This window comes from Manis javanica, chromosome 8, assembly GCF_040802235.1.
Source record: "Manis javanica isolate MJ-LG chromosome 8, MJ_LKY, whole genome shotgun sequence".
Taxonomy (NCBI): Eukaryota; Metazoa; Chordata; class Mammalia; order Pholidota; family Manidae; genus Manis; species Manis javanica.
The window spans coordinates 88,995,434-89,021,045 of NC_133163.1; the positions used below are offsets into that span (position 1 = coordinate 88,995,434).

The 25,612-nt window shown below is 39.7% G+C and overlaps 1 long non-coding RNA gene across 2 annotated transcripts in view; it reads left to right on the forward strand.

Moving 5' to 3' along the window:
- The first annotated feature begins 14,884 nt into the window (after window positions 1–14,884).
- The window catches only part of LOC140843281 (uncharacterized), a 76,357-nt gene continuing 65,629 nt past the window's right edge, over window positions 14,885–25,612 (forward strand). The window contains exons 1-4 of one of the 2 annotated variants that reach the window (XR_012120901.1): window positions 14,885–15,044; window positions 16,123–16,193; window positions 18,696–18,996; window positions 20,622–22,368. This is a non-coding gene — a long non-coding RNA (uncharacterized lncRNA). Of the gene's footprint in view, window positions 15,045–16,122; window positions 16,194–18,695; window positions 18,997–20,621; window positions 22,369–25,612 lie in introns of those variants that run through there. The other variant, XR_012120902.1, reaches the window with a different exon arrangement.

A 25,612-nucleotide genomic window follows, 5' to 3' on the forward strand; every position in this document is an offset into this window, starting at 1 on the left:
GCAACTTAACACTGGAGTGCACATATGGTGCTAGTCTTAGGACTATCATGGATCCAAAGAAAGTTTTTATTACCAGTCTCATAATTAGTTTGCTTCTTATATGCAAGTAAAGAAAAAAGAATGTAAAGTAGGAAGTTGCAATGGCTTTGGTTTTAAGGTGTTTTAATTCTGCGTTTTTTGTTTTTTTTTTTTTAATGGCCTTGCTTCTCACAGGGTGTCTCAAGGACCAGCAGCATCCATGTCACCAGGGAGCTGGTGGTAAATGCAGACTCTCAGGCCCCACTCCAGGACCAGGAAATCAGACTCTGCATTTTAACAGCACCACAAGTATATCTGTGTGCATGTAAAGTTTTGAGAGGCACTATTTTTGGGGACTTAAAGCTTGAGAGAAGGGTACAGATGGCGTAGGTGTTAGGGCAATTGTTCATAATGCTGGCTGCACCTTAGAAACACCTGGGGAATTTAGAACATATTAAAGACTTAGTTTCACTGGGCATGGATATATCTGAAAACTTCTTTGAGTGATTCTACCATGTGGTCAGGTCTCAGCACCTCTGCCCAAGGGAAAGCAGGGGTCTGGCTCTGGACTATGTGTGCACCATCATGAAGATGTAGATGTGTGTGAGTACAAGGGCTTTCTCTGCTGGACTAATTAAGGCAGAATGGAGATAGACAAGGTTTAAGGAAAGACAATAGAAAAAATGTGCAAGCATACAGTCAAGCCCTATCATGTGTAGGTTTTCTTTTGAAAAGGCAATGAAATGGAAGCCGTGGGATCAATGTTCAGACAGTAATTGGAAAAAATGCACCATTATTCCTCCAACTCAATGGAGGGGGTGCTCATGGAGGAGATCTTGTCCTCCTTCCAAGGTTTAGTTTCTTTCATTCAGGACATTTGCATGTCTTGGGGGTGCCAGATTTAGCAAATCAAAAAGTAGAGGACACTCATTTAAATTTGAATTTCAGATGAACAAAGAAATGTTTTAGTACAATTTTCTATTATGCAATATTTGGGATATACTTACATTAAAAATTATTTACTATTTATTTGATGCTCAGACTTAACTGGGTGTCCTGTGTTTTATTTGGCAACTCTAGCCTGTTTAGAATAGTGAATCTTGATCACTGCTTCAGGTCACATACAAACCAGATGCCCTCAGTGAAGTGTGAGGGTGAGTGTCTCCACTCCTGGACTATGGCTGCTTTGGTGCTACACTGGTAGAAGGTGAGTATGTGTAACAGAAACCGTGTGGCGTGAAAAAGCTGAAAATATGTACTACCTCACTCTTTTCAGAAAAATCTTACTGATCCCAGATCAAGATTAGCAATATCTATATAGCCTAGATACAGGACATAGGTGCTCAAATCCGTGCCATCTTGAAAGAGAACAAGGTCTGTCCCTGTCCTCTGGAACTAAGTTCTCAAGTCAACCTTCTGTTGCTCAGCTTCGTTTTCAATTCCAGTGAAGGTCAGAGCCGTGAGAGCTAGAAGCTGAAGGACACAGCTCTGGAAGGCTGAGTGGGAAGGGGACTGTCATCCTTGGCTACAACCAAACAGCTCACCCTCCTGAAGAGCTATCCTGTACTTCTGCAGAACCCACCCGACTGGACACTGCACCCCTGATTTCAAGCACTTGCAACCCAGTCTCCTATCCCGGATTGGACTTGTTCAGGGATTTCAAAATTTTCTGATTTTCTTTAGCAAAAAGGAGAGCAGTAGCGATATGCCACACTTTAAGAATGCTGAGGTTCTTTACATTCACATGCATATGAAGACCCATCTCAACAGCCTTAGAGTGGAAAACCTCACACTCTTGGCAGGCAACCTTTTACCAGCATCCCTGCTGCTAGGATACATGTCATCTGATTGATGGTTTCAAGATCCTGTTTGAAATCTCTTTGTTTTCTTAGTCATGAGGGTATTTATTCAGGTTTTATGTTTTAAACCAAGTCAAACAAAATCCGTGGTTGTGACAAATGAAATGGGTCAACATTTTCAACAAGCTGAATATTCACCAAAACATCATTCCTCCATTAGTAATAGTGACGCAGACTTTCCATTTTGGCAAATGGCCCTACAGTTCCTTACTTCAAGGTACTGGGTGAATGAGAGTTTCCTTGCTGGCTTCTCTCAGCTTGTTTTTCCCTTTGGCCCACCTACTTGAAAATAATTTCTTGACTATATATAGCTCCTACTTATTTCCAGAGTCAAGAGTTTGTTTGGAGGTTGTTTACTGGGATGTCATCAACCAAACTGCAGTGTCAGGCTGTTCAGGGAAACAGCTAATTTCCTTTCGAAAATTGTAATTCTGAAATTTTATCTCCATCATCAATAGGAACAAAAGTCATAAGTGTTTTCATGCTGAGTGATATAGCAGCAAGCTAAATAAAAATGATCTTACTTTTGCAACTAAAAATAGATGACATGGATATGAACTGGCCCCATTGTGGCACATACAGAATTAACTTTCAGAATCTCTGAGCCATCATCCTTCCACAAGAGGCTTGGGTAGCTGCCAATCAAGAGAAGCAAGCCACATGTATTAAGACTTTCTGAGTAGAGGGAAGAAGCAGCAGTTTCAAATAAATTCCAAATTGAAAGTGACTAGGGCAAGTGCTTCAGTTTCCAGTCAGTGATTTGCAAATGAGCTGTTTTCATACCCAGGCAACTCCAGGTAGTAGGCTTCACAGCATATATGCTAGGGCAGTGACCCTCAACTGGAATGATTTTGGTCCTTCACTCGCACCCCGACCAGAGAATACTTGGTGATGTTTAGAGAGATTTTTGGTTGTCATGACTAGAAATGGGGATGCTTCTGGCATTTGAAGAGGCCACAGATGCTGGTAAACATCTTGTGATGCACAGGACAGGCCCTGACCCCCAACAAAGAATTATCTTGCCCCACATATCAATAGTGACAAGGTTGAGAAACTCTGACCTTGGCCTTGGATTCAGTTCCTTAATGATGGTTGATGATCTTCTGTACAGTTCATGGGTGGCCAGATGCATTTGTAGAAAGTAGTAATCACATGCATTTGTAGAAAGCTGTCTGCTACTGCAGGGACTTGCGCTGGTCAGCAGTGAATAGTGAGACCCGTGAAACCCATGCTCAGTGGGTCTCATCTGAAGGAAGAGGAGGGACTTCAGGAGCCCTTAGGGTGATAGAAGGGAAAATCTGCCGTGAGCTAGAGTGCACCTGGACTTTCCATGGCCAGGTCTGTGCCATGAGAGGTTTGGTTTGGGATGAACCAAAGAAGACTTTGATAGAATCTAGTAAGTAATCCTATAAATGAGGGGACGGGAGCACCTCAGGACTTGGTGGGAGCTGGAGAGCTTCTAAGGAGTACAGAGCTGGCTTTGTGCGCTCTGGCCTCTGCTCTCCCTCTTACGTCAGTGTGATGCTCCATGAAGAACCTCCTCTTCCTTGGGTGGAGAAGGATTTCCACCACACCCGTAACCCCCTCTGATCGACTCTTCTTTTGAGTCTTTCTTCTGTGTAGACCCACAGGAAAGTGATAACATGTTATTTCCTGGGAAATCCCTGGGCAGCTCTCAGCAAGTAAAGAGTACTTGGGAAATGAGGTCCTAGGCAGTGACGAAAACCTTTTCCAAAATTACTCAACCTAGGTAAAACCATCACAGGGAAGTCAGGAATAAATGGGACTACTTGACCTCAGTATAATTATGTAATATTGGCTTAGAGATTCTAGTGAATGCAATGATATTTTTAGAAATGAAGTAATTTGTATAAACTTCGGAGAAGAAGAAATAATTTCTTTTGCATACAAGTCTGCAATTGTGTACTTGGAAAATTAGAGTGTCCAGTAAAAAATACTAGAAAAAAATCAAAGAATTATGTAGGTGGCTATCTATAAGATGTAGTTGTACAAATCATTAACTATTCTCCAATTACCATAAGCATCTAAAATGAAAATAGAGAAGCATTCCATTCCCAGTAGCGATAAAAATAACAAAAGATTTATAAAGACATACTTTTATCTTGCATAGGAAGGCTTAGAGTTATTTAAAAATTTTTCCTAAAAATAATGTAAAAATTTAATCAAACTTTCAGGAGAATCTCAATAGATTTTCCTTTTGGGATTGGAGAAATAATCTTAAATATCACATTGAAGAATGATGTGCAAGAGAAATTAGAAAAATGGGAATAATAAGAAGGCATGCTTTTCTTGAGTTGGATTTGCTTTACCAGATATCAGAACAATTTGTAATCATATAAATATGAAATTGTCTTAGGAACAGAGAAATAGACAAGCTTAACAGAATAAAGAGGCTAGAAAACGACCAAAGCATTTCTGAGGATTTAATATACTTCAAAGGTGAGTCAATGAGGAAATGACGGATTTTAAAATCAATGGTGCTGGAACAGAGGTTTAGTCATCTAAATAAGGATAAAATTAGGCCCTACCTTACGCCATGTTAAAAAATCAAATAAATTGCATATAGATCAAAGACACAGATGAAAAAATTGATACAACAAAGTTAAAAATCTGGGAAACTTCATGAATAATCTAGGATATAGATGACACTTTCTTAACTAAGACAGAAAAACCAGAAGCTATAAAAGAATATACAAATAACCATGAAGCCAAAGGAGACCATGAGTAATGTCAAGAAAAAATGACAAATGTGGAAAAACAGTTTCAATGTAGAAGACAAAGCAAGATTTTGTCTATAAGACTTGAAGAGCTTCCATAAATTAATAAAAGACAGACCATCCAACAAAAACAAGGCAAAGGATGTGGAAAAACAATTCACTAGGAAAAAATAAAAATGGTAAAAAACCCTGAAGAAATGCCCACTCTCACTAGATGTCAGGGAAATGCACTGTGAGTAACAGTAAGCTATCACCTATCAGACTGGAAACAATTTTTAAGAGCCAAATTATATATTCCCTGTGGGCCAGCAATCCCTTTTCTGGGCATGTATCCCAGAGAAATAAAAAACAACAAAATGTGGAGATTTACCTATAAATCTTATTGCAGCTTTTTCTATGTGTGCTAAATAAAAAGCTGGAAAAAGTATGTGCCCATTTAAGAGGGGAATGGATAAAAAATTATGGACCCATCACATTATAACATATTGTGAAACTTTACAAAGATTTAGAACTATACCACTTGACTTGGGGAAAATTTCTAAAACATACTGTTGGTTGAGAAATTCATGATGATGAAAAACTTGTATGATATGATTTCCATTATTGTTAAATAAATAATGACTCATCCTTAGCATATGCAGCAGTGTGCTCATAAACATGGAGAGAAAGATACACGAGACCACCCACTAGGATTTTAGAACTCTGTGGGGAAGGAGGTGTGGAAGAGGAGGTCAGCAAAAAAGAAAAAAGATATAATACTTCTTTTCCCTTTCATATCTAAGCTGTGACTATGATTTAAAAATTTTTTTTACATTTATGCACCTGTTCATTTATTTATATAATGTGTGTGTACATATGTGCCCAAGTTAACTGGCTGGGGAAGAAAAGGAAATTCACAGATACGTTTTCAAAATTATGCTAATGCCATCTTGAATTTATACAGCAGTTTTCTCTCCAAGAATTCTTAATGCTTTGATGTATACCATTCATTTCATCTTCCTGACTTCCTGGGAGGTGTGACCTTTAAATGTCGAAGCCTACAGGGCTCACTGTCTGGCTCCAGGGATGGGTGTCCGCAGTGAGACGCCTGCAGCAGCCGCTTCTCCTCCGTGTGAGAGCATTCGGGGGGCTGGACTTTGCTGCTGGGGTCTTCCTGCCTGCAGGGCTCTGGGTTTCTGGGGCTCCCTCATAATTGGCTGCTCATCCAAACACGTCTCACCCTCTTCGATGAAAGGGAGTGCCTCGGGGCTACCCAGGTTCTGGACATCCAGGGACTGAATAGCAAGATCACTGAGTAGGACAACTAGTTCCAGGAAGTAGGGGATACATTCTCCAGAACCCTTGTGTGGTCTCCTGTGATGGAGCAGGTTTGGTCTGTGTGGCCAACTAGCAGAATAAGGAAGGGGTGATGCTGTGTCACCTCTCAGATGAAGTTACAAAATTCAGCACCTCTGTCTTTGGCTCCCTCGTTCTCCTCACTCTGGGGGAAGCTAACTGCTGAGTGGTGTGGACACTCAGGCAGCCTTTGGAGAGGCCCACATGAAGAAAAGATCTGCTAAACCCATGGCAGTGGGTTTGTGAGCACATCCTTCAGCCATCAAGCCTCAGAAGGCTGCAGCTCTGACAGCTTAACTGAACCTCATGAGTGGAACTGTTCCAGAATGACCTAGCTAAGCTGCTCTTGGATTCTTGACCCATAGAAGCCATGAGATGATAAATATTTGCTGTTATAAGAATTTATTGTTCCCAAATCTTTACCTTCCTCTGTATCAGTATACTTCGCTATGTGATACTGTGGTTTCTCCTATGAGAGGTAGAATAAATACATTTTTCTGCCCCACTGATGTTGCTTTGGTCAATGAAGTGTGGGCAAATGTGAAGGTCTGTCATCCTCAGCTATCTAAGATGTATCATGTGTTTTTGCTTACTTTTCTGGGAGCTTCCATCCTCCTCCATGAAGAAGAACTGGTCACCACTGCCCTGGTAGCTGATGCCCTTTCAGCCTGTGCCCCACAAGGGACACATATCACCAGAGTCATTCCAGTCAACTTGCAGACCTGTGAGCCTGAGAATAAACTATTGTTTCAGCCATTGATTTTAGGGTGATTGTTACACAGAATTAATGTAGCAGTAAATGATTTATGCTATCCCTTTACACATGTCAGCAGAAAAGGAGACATAAAGATTGGAAATGGTTTTAGACTTAGAGCCATGACAGAGTGTGAAGCCCGGGTCATGATTACATTTGGAAGGATCTTCAGACCCAAGTTAAAAGAATTCAGAATTTATTCTGTAGGGCACCCAGTATAATTCATTCTAGGAAGAATGCTTTGGTGACAGTGCAGAGAATAGATTAAAGAGGACAAGACTAGAGGCCAGAGCTGAGGTAGGAATCTTTGCAAGAGTCCATGCAGGACATAACAAGGGACTGAATTAGGGCATGGGCAGCGACAATGAAAGGAGAGGATAGATTTAACCTTGAGACTATCTCCTGAAATGACTTGTCTGTTTACCAAGGGAATGTGTGGGGAGAGAAAGTCTCCCAGTGCAGGGTTATGCCTGTACTAAGCTAGGAAACTTTTTGGTTGGAAGGGTTAGTTAGGCTAACTTGATGAAATTTCCAGGCAGATCTCATTATTGATTCCTGTTGGATCTATGGAAGAAGTTCAAGTTACTCCATAGGTGGTTGGCCAAATCCACTGCCCAAATGCCTGTCAGGGTATGTCTGAGCTTAAAGTGGGTATTCAAGGGTCTACCCTGCTTTCAAGAGAACATTCCCTTTGCATACATTTAGAAAATTTCCCTTCCTCTCCTTGACCCCACTCCAGCTATTTTCTCCAAAGTTAGGGGAGTGTAGATTAGCTGTGGGTTTCTTTGGTAAATGAGCTCTCAGATAAAGTTCAGAGGTTGCTCATGGGAAACTTGGCTGGATTAGGGACAAAGGCTTCCTGAGAAACCTTTCCAGTTTCTACTGCTAGATAGGAATTAAAGTATTACATGTAGGACAGGTTTTGGAGATTTTCCTCCTCATTCTGAAGTCACAAGTTGGGCTAGCAAGATTTGGGTCCATCTGGTATTTTCTACACATTAACATATTAGCTGGGAGGAGTCTTATGTTATTACCTAAGAGTGAGAGATGCCATAGACTCTGATTATCATTGGTACATGTTGAAACAAAGATATGTGTGTTTCTGGCAAGTGGGAGTATGCTAACCAAGCCTAATAAATACTTAAGATGAAATATGCATTGAACAAGATTGGCTTAGTTCATATATGTCTGACAGAATTACAAAGTTTATATTCTTAACAGCAAAGATAAGTTCAGAAAATTTGTAAATGGATCAGGGATTTCAAAGCATGAGTGACTTAGAGCCGTGACAGAGTGTGATGTCACTTTGGTGCCTTGTGATCTAGTCTCAGGCTACCTTGTAGGGTAGTAAAGGGCAATTCATGGGCTCCATGTTTCAGCTTTGTCATATGGAAAAAATTTTTCCTACAGAAATATCTCTACTGGTCTATTAAAAAAATTAATCAGCATTTACAAAGAATTTACAAAGACTTCTGAAAGCTGGACAGCAGCTAGATGGTGCGATACAACAGACATTTCCTCCAAGTCTGGGGAGCAGCTGGGTTAGTGGTAGGCCTCTCTGGCAGATACTCTGAAGCTGGGAGCAAAGTGATGAGAAACAATATTTTTCGTATGGTGTGAAGTAGCGGGTCTTACAACTGATGGTAAGATGCAGGGCTTCTGTCATTCAGGAGACTGATATGACTTAAGGAGAAGTTTGAGTAAGCAAGAGGTGGCATACAAAGTCCCACTCTGAAACCACAACCATCTGTTACCTTGAACATCACAGCAACGATAGCTTTGCAGTGATCTTCTTTGGAAACAGTGCCGTTAAGTCAACAAGAGCTGTCAGTGCCACTGAGGGCAGAGATCCCACAAGTCATGTGCACATCAGTCCCCGTGATAAGGAATCAGGGTCTCTGGTGCTGGATGTGGTTGTTCTGAGAGCTAAAAACACATCGACTCACAACCTGCAGATAGACATTGGAACTTGTCTGGATTAAAAACAAAACAAACCCCATTTCTGTTGCACTTTTGTCTAGACCCAGGGACCCCGACCAGGGGATGTTCATAGTATATAAAAGCAGGAAAGGTTCTTTAAGGATTCTCACTTGAAAATGAAGAATGAGGCCAAAGAGATGAAGTGACTAAAAATTTGTGGCCAAGGTGAAGCCGACTACCAGGTCTTCCAATTCTCGATCTTTTAATTATTTTTACTGTTTTACAACTTTTGTTCTCAATGTCTTGAAATGATTCATATCCCACCCTGACTCTTAAAAGAAGTGACCTGCCTCCTTCAAATGAGGTAAAGACACTTGCTCCCAACTTGCCTTCCCCCTCCTGAGAAGCTTCTCAGGTTCTCCCCGACTCCAGGAAGAGGGGCTGCCCGTCTACTTGGCCTTCTCTTCCATTGGCCTTGCTGGACTCGACCACCTCCTCCACATACATTCCTTTCCTCCTGACCCCCAGCAGCAGGAAGTATTTCATACCTACATGTTATGTCACCCTTATCAAAGAATATTTGGGTTTGACCAGTTCCTTTTAATATGGGGACCCAAGAGGTGCTTAATGACAGAAAGCAGGAACTTAGAGAACCCAGTGGGGGAGTTCAGTTAGGACAAGTTGATTTTCTTTAATTGAAGTATAGTTGATATACAGTATTGTATTGGTTTCAAGGATATAACATAGTGATTCAACAATTATCTACATTATTAAATGCTCACCCCAACTAGTGCAGTTACTCTCCATCAACATAGAAAGATGTTACTGAAAACCACACCTGGCAGTCGGCTCCTCACTTTGCCTAAGCACACAGCTAAGCTTGGGCCCCACTACTTTGTCTTGAAGGAAAATGTGACTCACAGTTTGGGGTATGCTTTGATATAAAGTAAACTAGTAGTATTATAGTTATAACCCATTCTGTGAGATACTACGCAGAAAAGTAGAGATAGCAATAAGCAACCATTAACATGATGGCTAAGTGGTAGTTAGCCTATAGCAAAATGTAAAGAAAGTTGGAACATAATTTTTAATATCCTACCACCTACTTTGCAAACGTCTACTAGTTCAATGGGGCATGTTAATATCTCTACAATATAATTACACCTTACTTTAACATGTAATCACACCAGAGAATAACAACAGGATGCTTTATATTATTATCCTTTGTGACCTTCGACAAATAGTCTTTACATTATTCCTCAGTCTCATTACCTGTATATAGGGCTAATGCCACTTTATCACATCTAAAAATCAGGCCCTGTGAATTTAACCTCCCCTAATTTTTCTTAAATCAGTTATGTCATTTATCTGTTGCCACAAAAATGTTGCATAATAAACTACCACGAGAATCTCAGTGGCATAGAATGATGCATTTGTCAGAGGTTGGGGTACCTACTGTGACTATTGTGAGGAGACTTGAGCCAAAACTCCATTCATCACCCAAACTCCCTAAAATCCTACCCTGGCTGGTGGACATAGTGGTGCTTTGGGTCTCCAGGAGTCAGTGAATAGCCAGTAATCCCTGAAGAGTCAAATTATTTTTCCTTTGTCAATGCACCGCCACCTTGCTAAGTGGCATAGTGCCTTTGGGGACAATTAGGAGGTTTTACAACATAAATTTTATGTCTCTGTAGCAGGGGCAGGGTTCTTACTCCAGGAGAGCTGCCTTTATTCAAAGGGTCCTGGGTCTGGGAACTGGGTAAAGTCTGGGAATTGGTTATTCCTTGAAATTCTGAGGATGGAAACAGGTAATATCATTCAATTTCTTTGATATTTACTGTATCTCTTCATGAGTCACCACTTCGTGCCTTGCATTCTTGGCTCTTCTAGAACTTAAATCTAGTTATAAGTCAGTAAATGGTGGTGGGGTTAGGTCCTAAGGAAGTTCTGTATTTCCTTGCAAGGCAACGTATCTCAGGGGAGGTGGTAATAGGTTCTCCAGGCAAAGGAGATTAATCTCCTTAGACAGGAGAGGAAGGGCTGTTTCTATTGGCAAAGGAGGCCTACCAGTGCTTAGGGGTTCAAGTTGTCCAGCTTCATTGAAATTGCCCCCGCCCAATATTCAAGGCCCCACTCTGCCAATTAATACCCTAACATGGGAAACTGTAAGACAGGAAAGTCAGTTGGCATTGTAATTGAGCTATGGGCATAAGTAGACTTTGGGTGTGGTTTTAGAAGTCTTGTCCCTAAGGCTGTAGGTAGGGAAGTAACATATTTTAGGCCCTTTATGCAAATCTTAAGCTGGGAATTTAAAGTCTTGATTTCATTATTTTCTTTCTTCAAGTCCTCCAGCTCATTTAGAAGCAACCAAACCACTCCCAGGACCAAATCTGGTATTAATCAAGGTTCAATTGAAGCAGCAGCAACTACTATGAGCAATTCTGTATCATTCTATCATAATAAGGAATTTCTTATAGAAACTTGATATTATGCAAATATGTTATGTGCAATTGTTGCAGTTGTGTATATATATCATATACATATTATTTATATATGTATGTTTTATGTATATATAGTTCACCCTTGAACAGTGTGGGGATTAGGGGCACTGACCTCCCCTCATCCAGTTGAAAATCTGTGTATAACTTTTGACTCCCACAAAACTTAACTACTAATAACCTACTGTTGATCAGAAGGCTTACTGATAACATAAACAGTCAATGAACACCTATTTTGTCTATTTATTACATGCTGCATTCTCAAAATAAAGTAAGCTAGAGAAAAGAAAATGAATTTTCAAATTGTCGCAAACCTCCAAAAAGTTTTCCAGTATGTTTATTGAAAAAAATCCATGTATAAGGACCTGCATAGTTCAAACCCATGTTGTTCAAGGATCAACTATAAGTACTCTTTATATATAGAGTATAAAAAAATTTATAAGATACAAGTACATAGAAAATACATAGAAATGCATACACACACATACATATGTATAAATATAAACACATAAATACATACACAACCACATAGAAAATGTGGCTTTTGGCAAAAGAGTAGACTAAAAGAACCTGAAACTCCCCTAATACAATTCTGGGGAAAGCTAAATAAAATGTTTAAAAATTCTTTGAGATCTATAGCTAACTCTAAAAGAAAACAAAAAAGGGAAATCCCAAGATCCCAGAGATGAAGAAGGAACTGAAAGCCCGATCAGTAAGCCTGTAAACTGACACTGGCTGGCCTGGTGTGGCAATTACAGATTCCTGCCACTGGGGTCCTAGGCTGTAAGGACCAGGGTGTGAAGTAAAGAGCATTATGTGGGGAGTGAGCCTGTGGTGCCAGTAAAAGCCCAGACATGAGAAGCTGAGGCTGTACTCAGTAAAGGACATATGAAAAAAAATCTACACGGTGGCCAAACACTCAAAAAGGAAGCTTTTCTGTTTCCATATGGCTCTGGCCTGACAAAATAAAACCACAAATCTATGCTTTGCATGGGCTTAATATCCAAATGTATATTGCCTACGTGATCCAGGAATTCAAAATGCATAATAAATAATATGAAACTTAGTGATAATAATAAGAAGTGATATAAATAACAATAAAATGATGACCATTAATAACAAAGTGGAATTAAAGCAGAAGAAAAAGACAACATGTAGAGTAGGAGAGAGTTTAGTGAATTTAAAAGTTTTAGTGTTCTGTTATGTATAAGGAAGTTAGAAATACTGGTTAAATTTAGATATGTTCATTAATCATGTATGTAGAATTTTAAAAGTAATCCTCAAAATACAGAAATAATAAATTAAACTTCAAAACCAGTAAAAAATCAAAGAGGAAATAGAAAATATGATAAACCCAATAGAATTTAAGAAAAAAAAGCAGCAATGAAAAAAAGGGTAAATTGCACAAAATAAAATTATAGAAATCAATCCAGCTGAACATAGCACTAATCACGATAAATGTAAATGAGCTAAATTCATCATTTCAAATACAGAGGCTCAGATTGTATTTTAAAAGTCCACGATCATATAATCTAGATATATGATGCCCTGAAAAATCCATAAATAAAGTATAATATCATAAAAAGTTGAAAAGCTGCTAGAGACACTATGAACACACCAACACAAAAAAAGTTGGGATAACTACCTTAATAACAAGACATATTTTAAAACAGCAATTATTATAAATGATTATTACAATAAAAAAGAACAATTTTTGAGGATGGTATTACAACGCAGTGCAAAGTATATAAATCCCAAATTGAAGAACTTCAAGAAGAAACTGATAAATCAGCAACCACAGAAGGAAATTTTACCCCGTACTTGCTTAGAAATTGATAGCTCAGGTAGGTAAAAAGCAAGCAAGGACATAGTAATTTTGACTAATACAATTAGTATAGCAGATTTGATATATACAGAACTCATTATCCATCAATTAGAAAATTTACATTAATTTTAAGGGCAGTTGTGGCATTTGTCAAAGTTGACCACTTGGATTGAGCTGATTTAGGATGGATCTCAGGGATGTTTTTATTTGTTTTTTAAAGTTCCCCAAAAGATTCTAATGTACAGGCTGGGTTGAGTATCACTGTAATACAGAAATTTTAAAAAATGAATGATCTATGTTTTCACATAATGATATGGATACACTTGTTGAAGCTAATATTAAGACAAAAGGCCAGTTACAACAGGAGCATACACTATATGTCACTTGAAAACACAAAACAATAGTTCTGTTATTTCTAAAAAAAAAAAATGACAAACATAGTAAAGTCTCACCATGGTAAAATATGGTGATAGTGTGGATAGCTCTTACATGATTTTTGTACTTTGTATTTTTGAAAATTTTCATATTTCAAATATTGAACAAAAAATAAATTCATAGATTAATTAGATCTCATGTCCACTGGTTAATGCAGAGTGTGTCTGTGACCAGGGAAGGAGGTGTGATGGACTTTTCCCTTAAGATTTCACAAAAGTGACACTGTCTTGGTGATTCAACCATGGACCTGGATCTTTTGGGTTCAAAGTTTTGATTTGTCTGCAATTTGATTCACAGTTGGGAAATAAAACTGTTCTAGGGACCTAAATATTCCTGCTTGTGGGACACCTCAAGCTTACATAATATTAGGAGAGGAATCCTAAGGAGACGTTTGCTTATGAGTGAACACTGAATTGGACCAAGTGAAACTGTTTAAACAATGATTTTGTTTAGCAGCATCAGGCTCTGTTAACCCCTGAGGCAGATGTCTCATTAGCAATGTAATTGAAATCCTCAAACCCATTTGTGAAGCTTCTCTCTCCTCTGGGCAGAGCTAGATGAGCAGAATCTGTATTTGACTCTGTGAATATAATTTTTTTAAGCTTTCTATGCTGAACAACAGCTCTCCATTCCCTCCACTCCCAAATATGTTAAGATTAGTTAAGGGAGGTTCTAGTCAGCTAAGGCTTGACATTCTGTCTCTCTATGGTAAATTTCCGTTTCTAGGCTTTGATGTAATTTGGGTTGATTTCATGATTTTTTCTATGTACTACCTTATTCTTTAATTTCCAAAGAATTTAAGGGAGAACACTGGACTTCAGGCCCCAAGAGATGGCACATTGACCATAGATAGTACTTACCTACTTAACACACTTCAATAGCTCTGTTTTTCCTGGGTTGAGGCTCCAGCTCCCATGATGGCACTATGCTCCTGCCTGTATCCACAGTCTGTTGTTCTGGCCTAGCATTTCACACTCAGTAGTACTGTGCCAATGCCCCGCTTCTTGTTGCACACACACTGTGCTGTCTCTTGCTTCTGCTTTGACTCCAGCTGCCTGGAAGGCTAACTCATCCTTTGCCCCTTCACTTGCTTGGTCCTACCCATAGTTCACTATTCGCTCAGCTGTTACCTTCTCTAGGCAGCCTTTGCTACTTTCCGCAACTCCCATCTTATATTTGCCACCCTGCCTCTGTGATCCCATAGCCACCTTTGTAGGCTTCAGTTATGGCACTTACCACACAGCATTTGAAAATTTCTGTTCATGTGTCTTGTCTCTTCAACTGGATTGATTGTTCCCTCAAAGGCAAGAACCATGTTAAATTATCCTGTAACATTACTTAGAATGCCTATTCTGTAACATCCTATATGCTGGTTACAGACTATTTCTAGCTCTCTGCTTCTGGGCACATGGTGAGATTGTACTTCCGGGTCACCCTGAAGCCACGTGACCAGTTCTGGCCAATCAGTTATGTGTGAAAGCGATTTGCCCTGGGTCAGAGAAGTTAACTGCCAGTGGGAGGCCCTCTATGCTCTGGCTGTTCCCTCACCACCTGGCTGACCAGCAAGCAACAGGTAGTGACCGCTCTGGTGACCTAGGACCCAGAGTGAGGATGATGGAGATGGTGAGCAGGTTCCCAGCCAATCCATGATACACATTCAGTGTGAGTACAAAACAATATTTGTCTTACATCACTATGATGTGGGGTTGTTTGTTATCACAACACAAGCAAGTCTCTCCTGACTGATACATACCCCAAGCATTTGGCATGGTGCTGGCACCTGTAGGTTCTTAATAAATGTTTACTGAAAAAAAAGTTCAACTACTCTAGGAGAAAAATCAAATAAGATGGTGTTTGCGAAAGGACCAGGCATTTTAGGGCACTCATTACATATTAATGGGACCTAAGGCAGACATCTATATTTTAGATTTCCTTTTAAATACTTACTTGAATTGTGTGTGAGAATAAATGACTGCTGGAATGAAAATTAAGAGACTAAATTATAAATAGTCATCAAGAAAAAGAGGAAACTCATTTATAGCCAGAGATAAAAAGTGATCAGGGAGAGTACTTCTTAAGCAGAATATTTAATATCCCAAATTAAACAAGCATCCTATTAAAAAAAAGTCAGCATTTGAAATCCTGTCCTAGGTCTCTTGTACTCCTGGCAGTCTATAATTTGTCTTAGAATTATTCATGTAGCTCTTTATTAGCCTTTCCAGATTCTGCAGGTTTTCCTAAGGTAGGGAAAGGCTCATTATTACTGGTGGTGGGGGGCTGGTCGGGAGGGGGACTGATGAGTGGTAAGGCATGGGAACTGTTTATTTTGAACAGCTTTCTTGGCTTCTCTGATTGTTGTTACTGCCTATAATAATGGTATGACAGCAGAAATAGGATTTCTTAATAACTGAACCCCAAGGAAATTTTATCAAAAATATGGAGACCAGTAACGTTTAGTGAGTGTGTGATAATCTAAGAATTTACAGAGAGTATAATATAGAAATAAAACTCCCACAAGAAATTTATAAAGTGCCTGGATAAATGGCACAAGAAGCCCCTTACAAATGTATAAGGGATTATTACGATCATACTGGGTAAAGACCAGGTATGTGTGTTTGCGTGTGTGAACATGTATTTCCCTTTTGTGAAGTAAATGAATTACCTCTTATGTAACTGCAAAATGAAGTGTTTGTGTATGTTAACTGATAACATTCACACTCATTTCTCCTCCGGGAAGAAGAGCTGCGAGGTCCCAGGAGAAAAAGAAAGGTGGCTCCAAATCTCAGACCAAAGTAGAGTGGGCAGTGAAAGGTAAGAGAGAAATAGTTAAGGCTGCTGTCATGAAAGTATAGAGTGAAAATAATGAACACATGGGGGAACAAACCAATAAGCCAGAAAAAAAGTTGAACTCAGCCACAGTCAAGTGTCGGAGGCCACTTCATGCCCAAAGCCCTATCCCCAGTCTAGAAGAACTTGTGTCATCTGACCCCTGCTCTCAGCCTCATCCTCCACACTTGTCCCTTCGCACATGGGCTCCCTGTGCTCCTCTGCCTGATGCTCCTCTGACATTTCATCTTTTTTCTTTTTGAGGAACTTAGCTCTTGATGCTCCTTTACCTACAAATCTGTTTCCCAGAACTTTACAGTGACCTCTCTTTCTTCAGGGCTTGGTTCAGATATCACGTCTCAGAGAGACCTTGCCTGACCATCACGCTTTAAATGGAAGGTGTCTAGAAATGTTTGTTGAATAAATGAACATGAGAGAAATAGAATCAGTGTGCTCTGCTATGTGTTTTACAGAAATGGAAACCAAAGGCACCAAGCAGTGAGGTGACATATGGTGGATTATCTAGGCAGATGTAGAATCTGGCACTCTGAGTATAAATGTCCTGTATCCCCAGTTTGACATGGAGAACTAGGGCTTGGACATATAACTCTAGTAATAAACTACTGTGCAACTATGCTTTATCATCAGTGAGATGCGCTGCCTTTTTTTATGGACTTTGAGAGCATATTTAAATCTTTTTTCATCTGAGGGTATCAAATGGTTTAAAAAGGTTATTAGAACTGGAAAGGAATATTTTCACCTTATATCACAAAGAGTTAATTCCATGATATATAAAGAGCTTCAAAAAACATAGAAGAAAAAGTCCAAAGCACTTATGAAAAATGGGCTGGAAATATGAGCAGACAGGTCACAACAAAAGAATGAAAAATAGCCCTTAAACTTATGAAAATGTTTAAAACCTTACTTATAACAGAAATAGGCATGAAAGCTTCACTGAAGTACCTTTTTCTCACCTATCAGACTCACTAAAATCTAAATTGACAACATTTTGTGGGTGAAACTGTATAGAAATAGACAATCTCATACATAGTTAATAGGAATGCAAATGGTACATACCCCATGAATGGGAATTTGATTTATCTAGTACAATTGTATTTGCATTTGTCCTTTGAGCCAGTAATCCAACGTCTAAGAATCTATCCCAGAGATATGTTGGAAAGTACAAAAAAGACTTGTATTCATGACTGTACATTTCTGAATCATATCTAATATCCAAAGATTGGAAACTATTTGAATAATCTATGCAATACCCTCCCAGTGGGATACTATGCATCTATAAGCAGGACAAGGGCAATTTCCATGAACTGCCATGGAGTTTTCAGCTCTATAAGGTGTTTAGTAGAAAAAAATTGAGATAGAAAAGTGTATGTACTATTGTAACATTTATCTAAGGAGGGGTAATATGTGTGTAAGAGTATGTATTTGCTGATATTTAAGGAAACATAAAATAAACAAAATAATCACATAAGGGAGTAAGAAGGAGAAGAGTAAAGAGGACAGAGATGGAAGTTAGTTGTTCTGAATGTACTTTGCTTTGCAGATATATCATTGGTACAACGTAAATGTCTTATGTAATTGTAAAAAATTAAATCAAAATGAAAGAATCAATTCCTAAAAATAAAAAACAAGGGATTCTAAACAGTCATGTAACCAGATAGCCCTAGTGTGGTAAACCATGGAGATTAAAAAACTGCAAGAAAACAAACAGTAACAACAAAAACTTAATGTCTGTATTTTTTGTATTGTTTGTATTGTTACCTGAAATGGTTACACATTGCACAGTAGAATCAAATGCATTATTATGTTAAAGAGATTAGAAGGGAAGATTTTCCATGTAAGAGAATGAAGGATACAAAATTACAAAAGCAAAACCCTATGATCCTAAAATTGAATTAAAAATACCAGTATGAACCTATGATGTATTTAAAAAAAAAAAACAAAAAACTTATTTCCTGGTTCTGTCCATGAAAAGATAAACCCAATAGCAGTAAGTGCCTCGTGTGTACATTATAGCATCTAGATAACATTTTGCAGTAAAAGAAACTAGGGCTCTTTTGGGGAATGGATGGTCTAGGTCTGAAGGCAGACAATGGGCCAGAGGAGCCTGGATATCTTGTTATAATGGATTGCAAGGAAGTCATCTAAGACTATGGGTCCTGTGTCAAAATTCCTTAGAAGCCAACTTGAAGAGTTTGCCCTTGGGCTTACATAGAGCCATTTGAGTGGCAGGAAAGCTAAAAATCACAAGGAGTTAAAATATATCAGATATGTTAAAACACATGAATTCATAAAGATACTAAAAAAAAAAAAACTAATTGGGCACCTCTGGGGATGCTGCAGCACCAACTCATTTTCCTGAGTTAGTCATAAGTAGAGGAAAAAAGTTAAGCATTTATCTTTCCTTTCATATGAGAACTCCATCTCAAGGTAACCAAATAGTTGATGAGAAAAATTTGCTCTCTACAGGAGTGTGAACTAGCTAATAAGGAAGAAACGACAGAACTGGGAAAGCACTGTTTTGCAACTCCTGATTGAAATACTGGATCTCTGTAATGACCATCAATGGGTGCTAATACCACTAGAAGAGAGACAACCAGATATCATATGCCCCCTGATGGGTGCACACAATACCACCTATGAAGTATCCTTGCAAAAAGGATTAAGTCTGAATCAAACTAAGCCTCTAGATGGAACATCAATTTCATAGGAAGTTGAATGGACAAAAGCAAAAGGAAAGTGTGAGAATGCAATCAGCCAAATCCAGAAGGTGAGGATCTCTAAAGGAGAACATCCCAGTTTGTTCAATGAATTTTAAAAATATATGGATTAAAATAGATTTAAGGTCAATGTCAACCAAATCCCAATGCATGCTGTTTGCATCTTGATTTGAACAACTTGACACTAAAATTAAGCATTATGTGCAAACCAGTTAATGTTCAAGTTTTCCTGGTTAACCTAGGAGATTGAACATGGTCTGAATATTTATGCTTTCAGAGAATTACTACGAATTTTGGGGGTTGTAACACTGATATTGTAGTTAGGTTTAAAAACAGTTCTTATATTTTATGTTTATATTGAAATTATTGTGGATAAAATGATATGATGTCTGTAACTTCCCTGAGACTAACCCTAAGAATGTGTATGTTTGGGAGTGGGGGAGAGTTTGGCAGTTGGATGGGGTTATGGATGAAATAAGAGGGGCAATGAGTTAATGACTGTCATAGCTGAGAGTTTATTGTGTTATTCTTTGTAACGTTGAGTATGTTTGGATTTTATTTGTTTGAGACAGTGCCTGGCACATAGTAAGCATGCAATTGACGGGCCTCTGAGGGGATCTGGGACTTGAACATTCTGAATCTCTGGGAAGCAGTATACAAGACATCTCTTGTTGGTCGAGGATAATCCATGTGTGTAAAAAGGGAAATTTTTGTTATAGTACTAGCAGATTATCACATTGCGCTGTACCTCATGTTTTATCACTTACTAATATATCTTGGTAATTGTTCCATACCAGTGCCCAGGAGCTTCCTCATTCTTTTTTTTTTTGCAACTGTTCAGTTTTCCATTTATGGCTACCCACTGTATTATATTTAACTCACTCTTTACTGATGTCTGTTCCTATTTCTTTTCATTTTGAATGCAGTGTTTAATAACTCATTCTTATAGGACACAGAAAAGATTTATCACCTACAAGGAGTTCCAGGGCTCTATAACTTACTCAGTTGTCAGAGACCAATCAAGAGACTCTCCTGACACTGGCAAACCCCTACCCCGTGTCAGATGGGTGCACTCCACAACTCTCTCGCAACAACAATTAAATTAGCTTCTCCTTAAGTAAGCACCTCAGGGGACACACCCCTCCAGTGTGGGTTTAGGTTGGTTTGACTGGGGTGTGGGTCGGGTGGGTGGGACAGGATGAATAGTTCTTCATTATTGTTTGTCATGTTTGAATGCAGACCTTCCCTAGCTGGGGTCAGAGTCTCCATGCTTTTAGTAGGGATTTCTAGAGCCCCTGAGCCTTCAGAGAACTGATAGGAAAGCTCTTGGCAGGTTTAAGAGTCAAAGGAAGTACCTTTACATGGGGCTGCTTGGAAATGGGGCAAGCTGCTCAATAAAAAAGCACAAAAGCAAAAGTGGCCCAGGGTATTTTTAAACCTCTTACAAATAGGAGCAAGACAAATTTAACACTGGCTGGTTGTTTAATGTGGCTTTATCTTTCACCCATCACCCCTTCAAAGGGTAGTTTTTTTCCTCTTTCTGCCAAAATACATGGGCTCAGGTAGCAACTACTCGCAGCCCCAACAAGCCCAGCAAGTTAACACTTGTGAGAACTGCACCCAAGTAGCAAAGGAAGCTTTAGTTAAAGTAAAACCACACCTTCTTCCCCTCCAGGTGACAAAGATAACCTTCCCTGGTCTGGCCTTAACGCTCCAGCAGCAGCAAACTGAAGAGACCGGCACCTGGGCGGGAAAGAGCAACAGAGCTGGGGGCTGTCCCGCCTGCCGGTTCTCCTCTCCCCTCCGCCTCTCCAGTTCCCGCCTCCACCCAGAGCTGGCCCTGTGTAGAGATGTGTGGGGAACTGGCGGCACCATTTTCTCTCTCTAAAATACCTCTCCAGGCACCTTACACCTCTGGTCTTTCTTCTCTCAAAACAGCTCTTAGCAAGGATTTCCTAAAATGCATGTACACTATGGTACAGAAGATACTGTAGAAGCATCGAGACTACAGGTAATTAATGAGTTTCGATGTATCACCCCTTCAGGGGATATTCTTACCCTTAAGCCAAATTACTTAGTGGGACATTTCAGGCATCCGTGATTCATGAATGGGAGATAGTTTGGGTAGGAGGTATGCTCCAAATTCTAAAATCCTATATATGGGTGGCTGCCTGCTCATATATGCAAAAACACAGCAGCCTGCACCCTGAACACATTTAAAACATGCATAAAACACTCACTGTTAAGTGCCCTGTGTTCCTACACTCTTCTGCAGAAAAGCAAAGGCCCTTCCATTTGAGTGGAACCTGCACTTGCATGCAGTGACCCAGAGCCAGGCAGTGTGGGCCGTCAGTCCGCGGCAGGCTGGCAGCTCCAGCCTGCAAGCCTGGAGGTTTAAGGAGTATGAAGGTAGGCCATTGAGCTTACATTAAAAGCATGGTCAGACCTTTCAACTTCAAAATATTCATTCATTTCACTTATTCACATTTAACATTTTGTTTGGCTCAGAGTCCAGTGCAACCTACATAAATCTGCCTCTCTGCCCTGTGTCAGCCTCTGTGTTCTGGGACCCCCAGTTTGGGACAGACACCATGCAAGGTGCATTCAGGTCTTGTCCTGCTTATTAATTCATAAAATAGATGACTCCCTGACTTTAATCCTTGAGACTAACTTCAAGGAATGAGAAGGGACTCAAATGAAAATGTACGCAAAGCAGCATGCAGATGAGAAGTACCAGCAGATTAAAGGTAAGTGAATAAACCTGCAGGACCTCTCGTGCATCCTCTTCTACTCTTGTCTGGACACTTTCTTGCAACTTGGCTTCTGTAGCTGTCAAAACCCCAACCTTAAAGCTATTGGTTCCGTGATTAGACTCTGGGTTTTGGGGTCAGGAAGTTAGGTTGGGGGTGGGGGTGGAGTTTTTCTGCGGCTGTCTGAGCAACTGTAGAAGAATTATTTGATCTCTGCAAGCTCCAAAAATGATAACCAGCTCTGGCAGGCTTTTGGTAGGTGACAGGCCATGGTGTAGGAGGACCTTTTACCTGTCTTTGAAGAATGTGAGACTGGGTCAGCTATCTGACATTCAGAGGAGCAGCTTCGAAAGGGAAACAAGCCCCAAAGGCTAGATGAATACTTGCTGCAGAGGAGAGTGATGAGGGGGCCCCAGGCCCTTGGCACGCTGTCCCCTCCCCAGGCTCTGGAAGATTCCGTATGCCTGTTCTAATGACCTGGCTTTAAACCATCCAAGATCCTTTAAACTCTCACTATGAAGAGCAAGAGACTATGAGAGCTTCAGGAGAAATCTATGGACAGATGCTGGAATGATGTCATTCAATGTCAGGGTCGTCCAACAAGTCTTTTACTCCCTAACTAGCCATTTTAACAGGGTTGAAATGTATCCAGGAGAAACCTATTTTCTAATACTTTTCTAAGGAAAAAACACATTAAATCTTCATAATAAGGGGAGAATAAATGCTCCCCTTTCCTAAAACCTAATGGTGAGCTAATGGGCACTCTTCTCCCACATTATTGCAAGAAGCCCAGGAATTAAAACATAAATAAATATAGAAGCCTTTGGTAATTTCCTTGTTTAAGCAGAGATTATGGTGAAGTCTCAGAGTGACGTCAGCAAACAAATGGGAATAATGTCTAAGCAGGATAACCTGGGTGGCAGTGCTGAAAAAGGACACACAGACAAATAGAAGTCCACACTGCAGCACTGTGAGGAGGAGGAGCTGGAGAAGGGCCCGTCAGCAGCACCGAGAAGGCTGGCACAGAGGAGAGAATTACCGGGGTCTGGTGAATAGTTCTTCAGGACTTGGTGAAGCAGAGGAAACACTCTTCTTAATCTCTAGCCAATTAGGAGATCTAAGGCCATAGAGGGAAAACTTACTTCTCTAGAAACGAAAGGTGTTAATAGCATAGTTCTTCTACCTGGGAGTGGAAAATAGGAGCAGGATTTGAATAAAATATTGCAACTCCCACCAAGATTAGGTTCTAGAACCTCTCTGTTGAAATATCACATGAGTCACATATACAAGTTTCACTATTCTGTTGCCCCATTCAAAATGGTAGTAGGTAAAATTAATTTTATTAATATATTTTACTAAGCTCAATAGATCCAAAATATTACCATTTCAACATTTAATCAAAATAAGCAGTGTTTGAGATATTTCAGATTAATTTTCATGTGGAATTAATTAAATTAGATTAAACAAAGAAATCTGGTTTCTCGGTTGCATGAACTATATACATTTCAAGTGCTGAAATGCACCCGCAACTAGTGGCTACCATGCTGGACAGTGCGCATCTAGAGCAAAGTCCCTCAAATTATGCAATGTTTAGCACTTTAAATTTGGATACAGGCAACTGAGTTATAAGAATATACATTTATTTATAAATTTATAAAATATATTTACCCGAACTTGGGAGTCTATTCTCTCTTGTAAAATTTAGTTGTGTGCCCTTGAACAAGCATGTGTGTGAGACTGTGGTGTCCAAGGTGGAAAGACTATTCTTCAGATTATAAGAATGTGGGAAAGCATAGGAAATGATAGTAGCCATCTTTATCAGTCAGGATAAACTAGGTTTTGCTTCAGTAACAAAGAACCCCAAAATGCTGGTGGCTTTACCCAGCAAATGTTTATTTCTCATTCATTCTGCATGTCTGACCTGGGTTGGTCAAGAGGGGTGTTGGGAGATGGGGAGACTTTGCTTTGCATTTTTGTTCTTGGTCCAATATGACAAAGAAGGTTACTGTCTGAAACATGGTTGGTCACCAAGGTAGAAGGGAAGAACGCTCTGGATGGCCTCACAACTAAACGGTGGGCCTAGAAGTGATGCAAGTCACTTCCCCTCATTGACTAGAACCAATTTCATTGGTCACACCCACTCTCAAAGTGGCCAGGAAGTGCATTTCTACAAAGTGGAGACCTTGGTGAATAAGACTTCTATCTCACTATCTTTTTTACCATGGCTGGTTGTTGTGAAATTAACTCAGATTATATCCAGGACCAGAACAGAACACCTTGTTGAGGCTCATTAAAGAGTCTGCACCATGCCTGCTTTGTTAAGGAAATGCTTGCCTGTGAATCTGTGCTTTTGTAGAGGGGGAGTCCCAGAAAGACACATTTCCAGGCAGATGAGGTTCAAAGAAGAGAGAGACACAGGGGAGCAGTATTTCTTTTTTCTCCATATGGCAAGAAATCAGAGATGCAACTTCTTGATTGGTCTGGGACAAGAGCAGGAATTTCTACCCAGATACCAGACTGTGTGAGGGTGAGAAAGTAAACACAAAGGGCTTGCCTATGTTCGAGAAGCAAATTCATCCCTAGCATTAAACAATGTAAAAATAACCACGACCAAATGTATTTTCAAAGGCAGTGAATGTGAAGACATTAATAAGGGGAAAGGGGATTACTTAAAATGAAAAATACTGCCTTGTTTATTTTTGAATCACAGAATCATCATTTTTTTTTTTTTTTTTGCAGCAGGAAGTCTTAACCTCATTTTAGAGAATAGAAAATTAGGTAAGAGGTGAGATGCACGGTCTGTGATCAGTGCTGCGTAACTCAGTGGCCTGGTTGGCATTTAGCCGGGGTCTCCTAATTCCCACACAAATGTGTTCCCTACCCTGGTGACGTAATTTACATCTTGTAATCAGGGCTCCTCATTATTTCCTGCCTTTCTCTTCATTTCTAGCTTTATCTTTACATCTTGATAGATGGAGACATGTGAATTTCATGAGTTTAGGGACCACAGATATTCCTCTTTCTTTAATATTTATCTTATAGACAAAAATAAACCTAGACACCTGTTACAAACCGAATCGTATGTCCCTCCCTCCCTGCCCTGCCCCATTATACGTTCAAGCCCTGACCTCCAATGTGGTTGTAATTGGAGACAGGGCCTGTAAATAACAAGAGATAATTAACATCAAATGAGGTCAAAGGGTGGGGCCCTATCCTATAGGTTCTTATAAGAGGAAAAGAGCTCTCTACACGAGCAGAGGCAAAGCCATGTTTAAAGGCCTGGTATCCCTAATTCTCACTTCTCGTTATATGAATGTGTTACAAGGACTCAAAAAGGATATTTCACTAATATGTTCAATGGCTACCAGGCCTATATTTGTGGCTGGCACCGTATGGGGTGCTCAACAGGACATGAAATAAGACACTACCTGCAAGAAGCGTCGAGATGGAGATAGAGAAATCACACAGCAAAAATCACTGTGGTCTGTCTACAACTGTAGCTCCAGGAAAAATGAATCCTGACTAGGAAGTTGAAAAGTTTCCAGAGGAGGAGTAGTGGGCCAGGCTTCTTCCCTCAACTCCTCTCCCATCCCAGATCCTTTCAGCTTGGTGCATTTGTATGTCAATGACACGTACAATTCTCAGTGAAGCCAACATTTATTGTGCACCAACTGTATATACGTAAAGCACTTACAGATTTAATTTCATAGAAACCTACAGCATCTCAATTTTGCATTTTTAAGCTCACTTTGTAGATGGGAAACCAGATTTTGGTTAACTTGCCTAAGAGGATAAATTTATTAATGATGGAGCTGAGATTTGATCCCAGATTGATTCTAAAAATAAGAACAAACAAAAAATCCCCAGCCCATTGCCCCTAGAAAATAACAGAAGCTCCTGCTAAATATCTAAGATA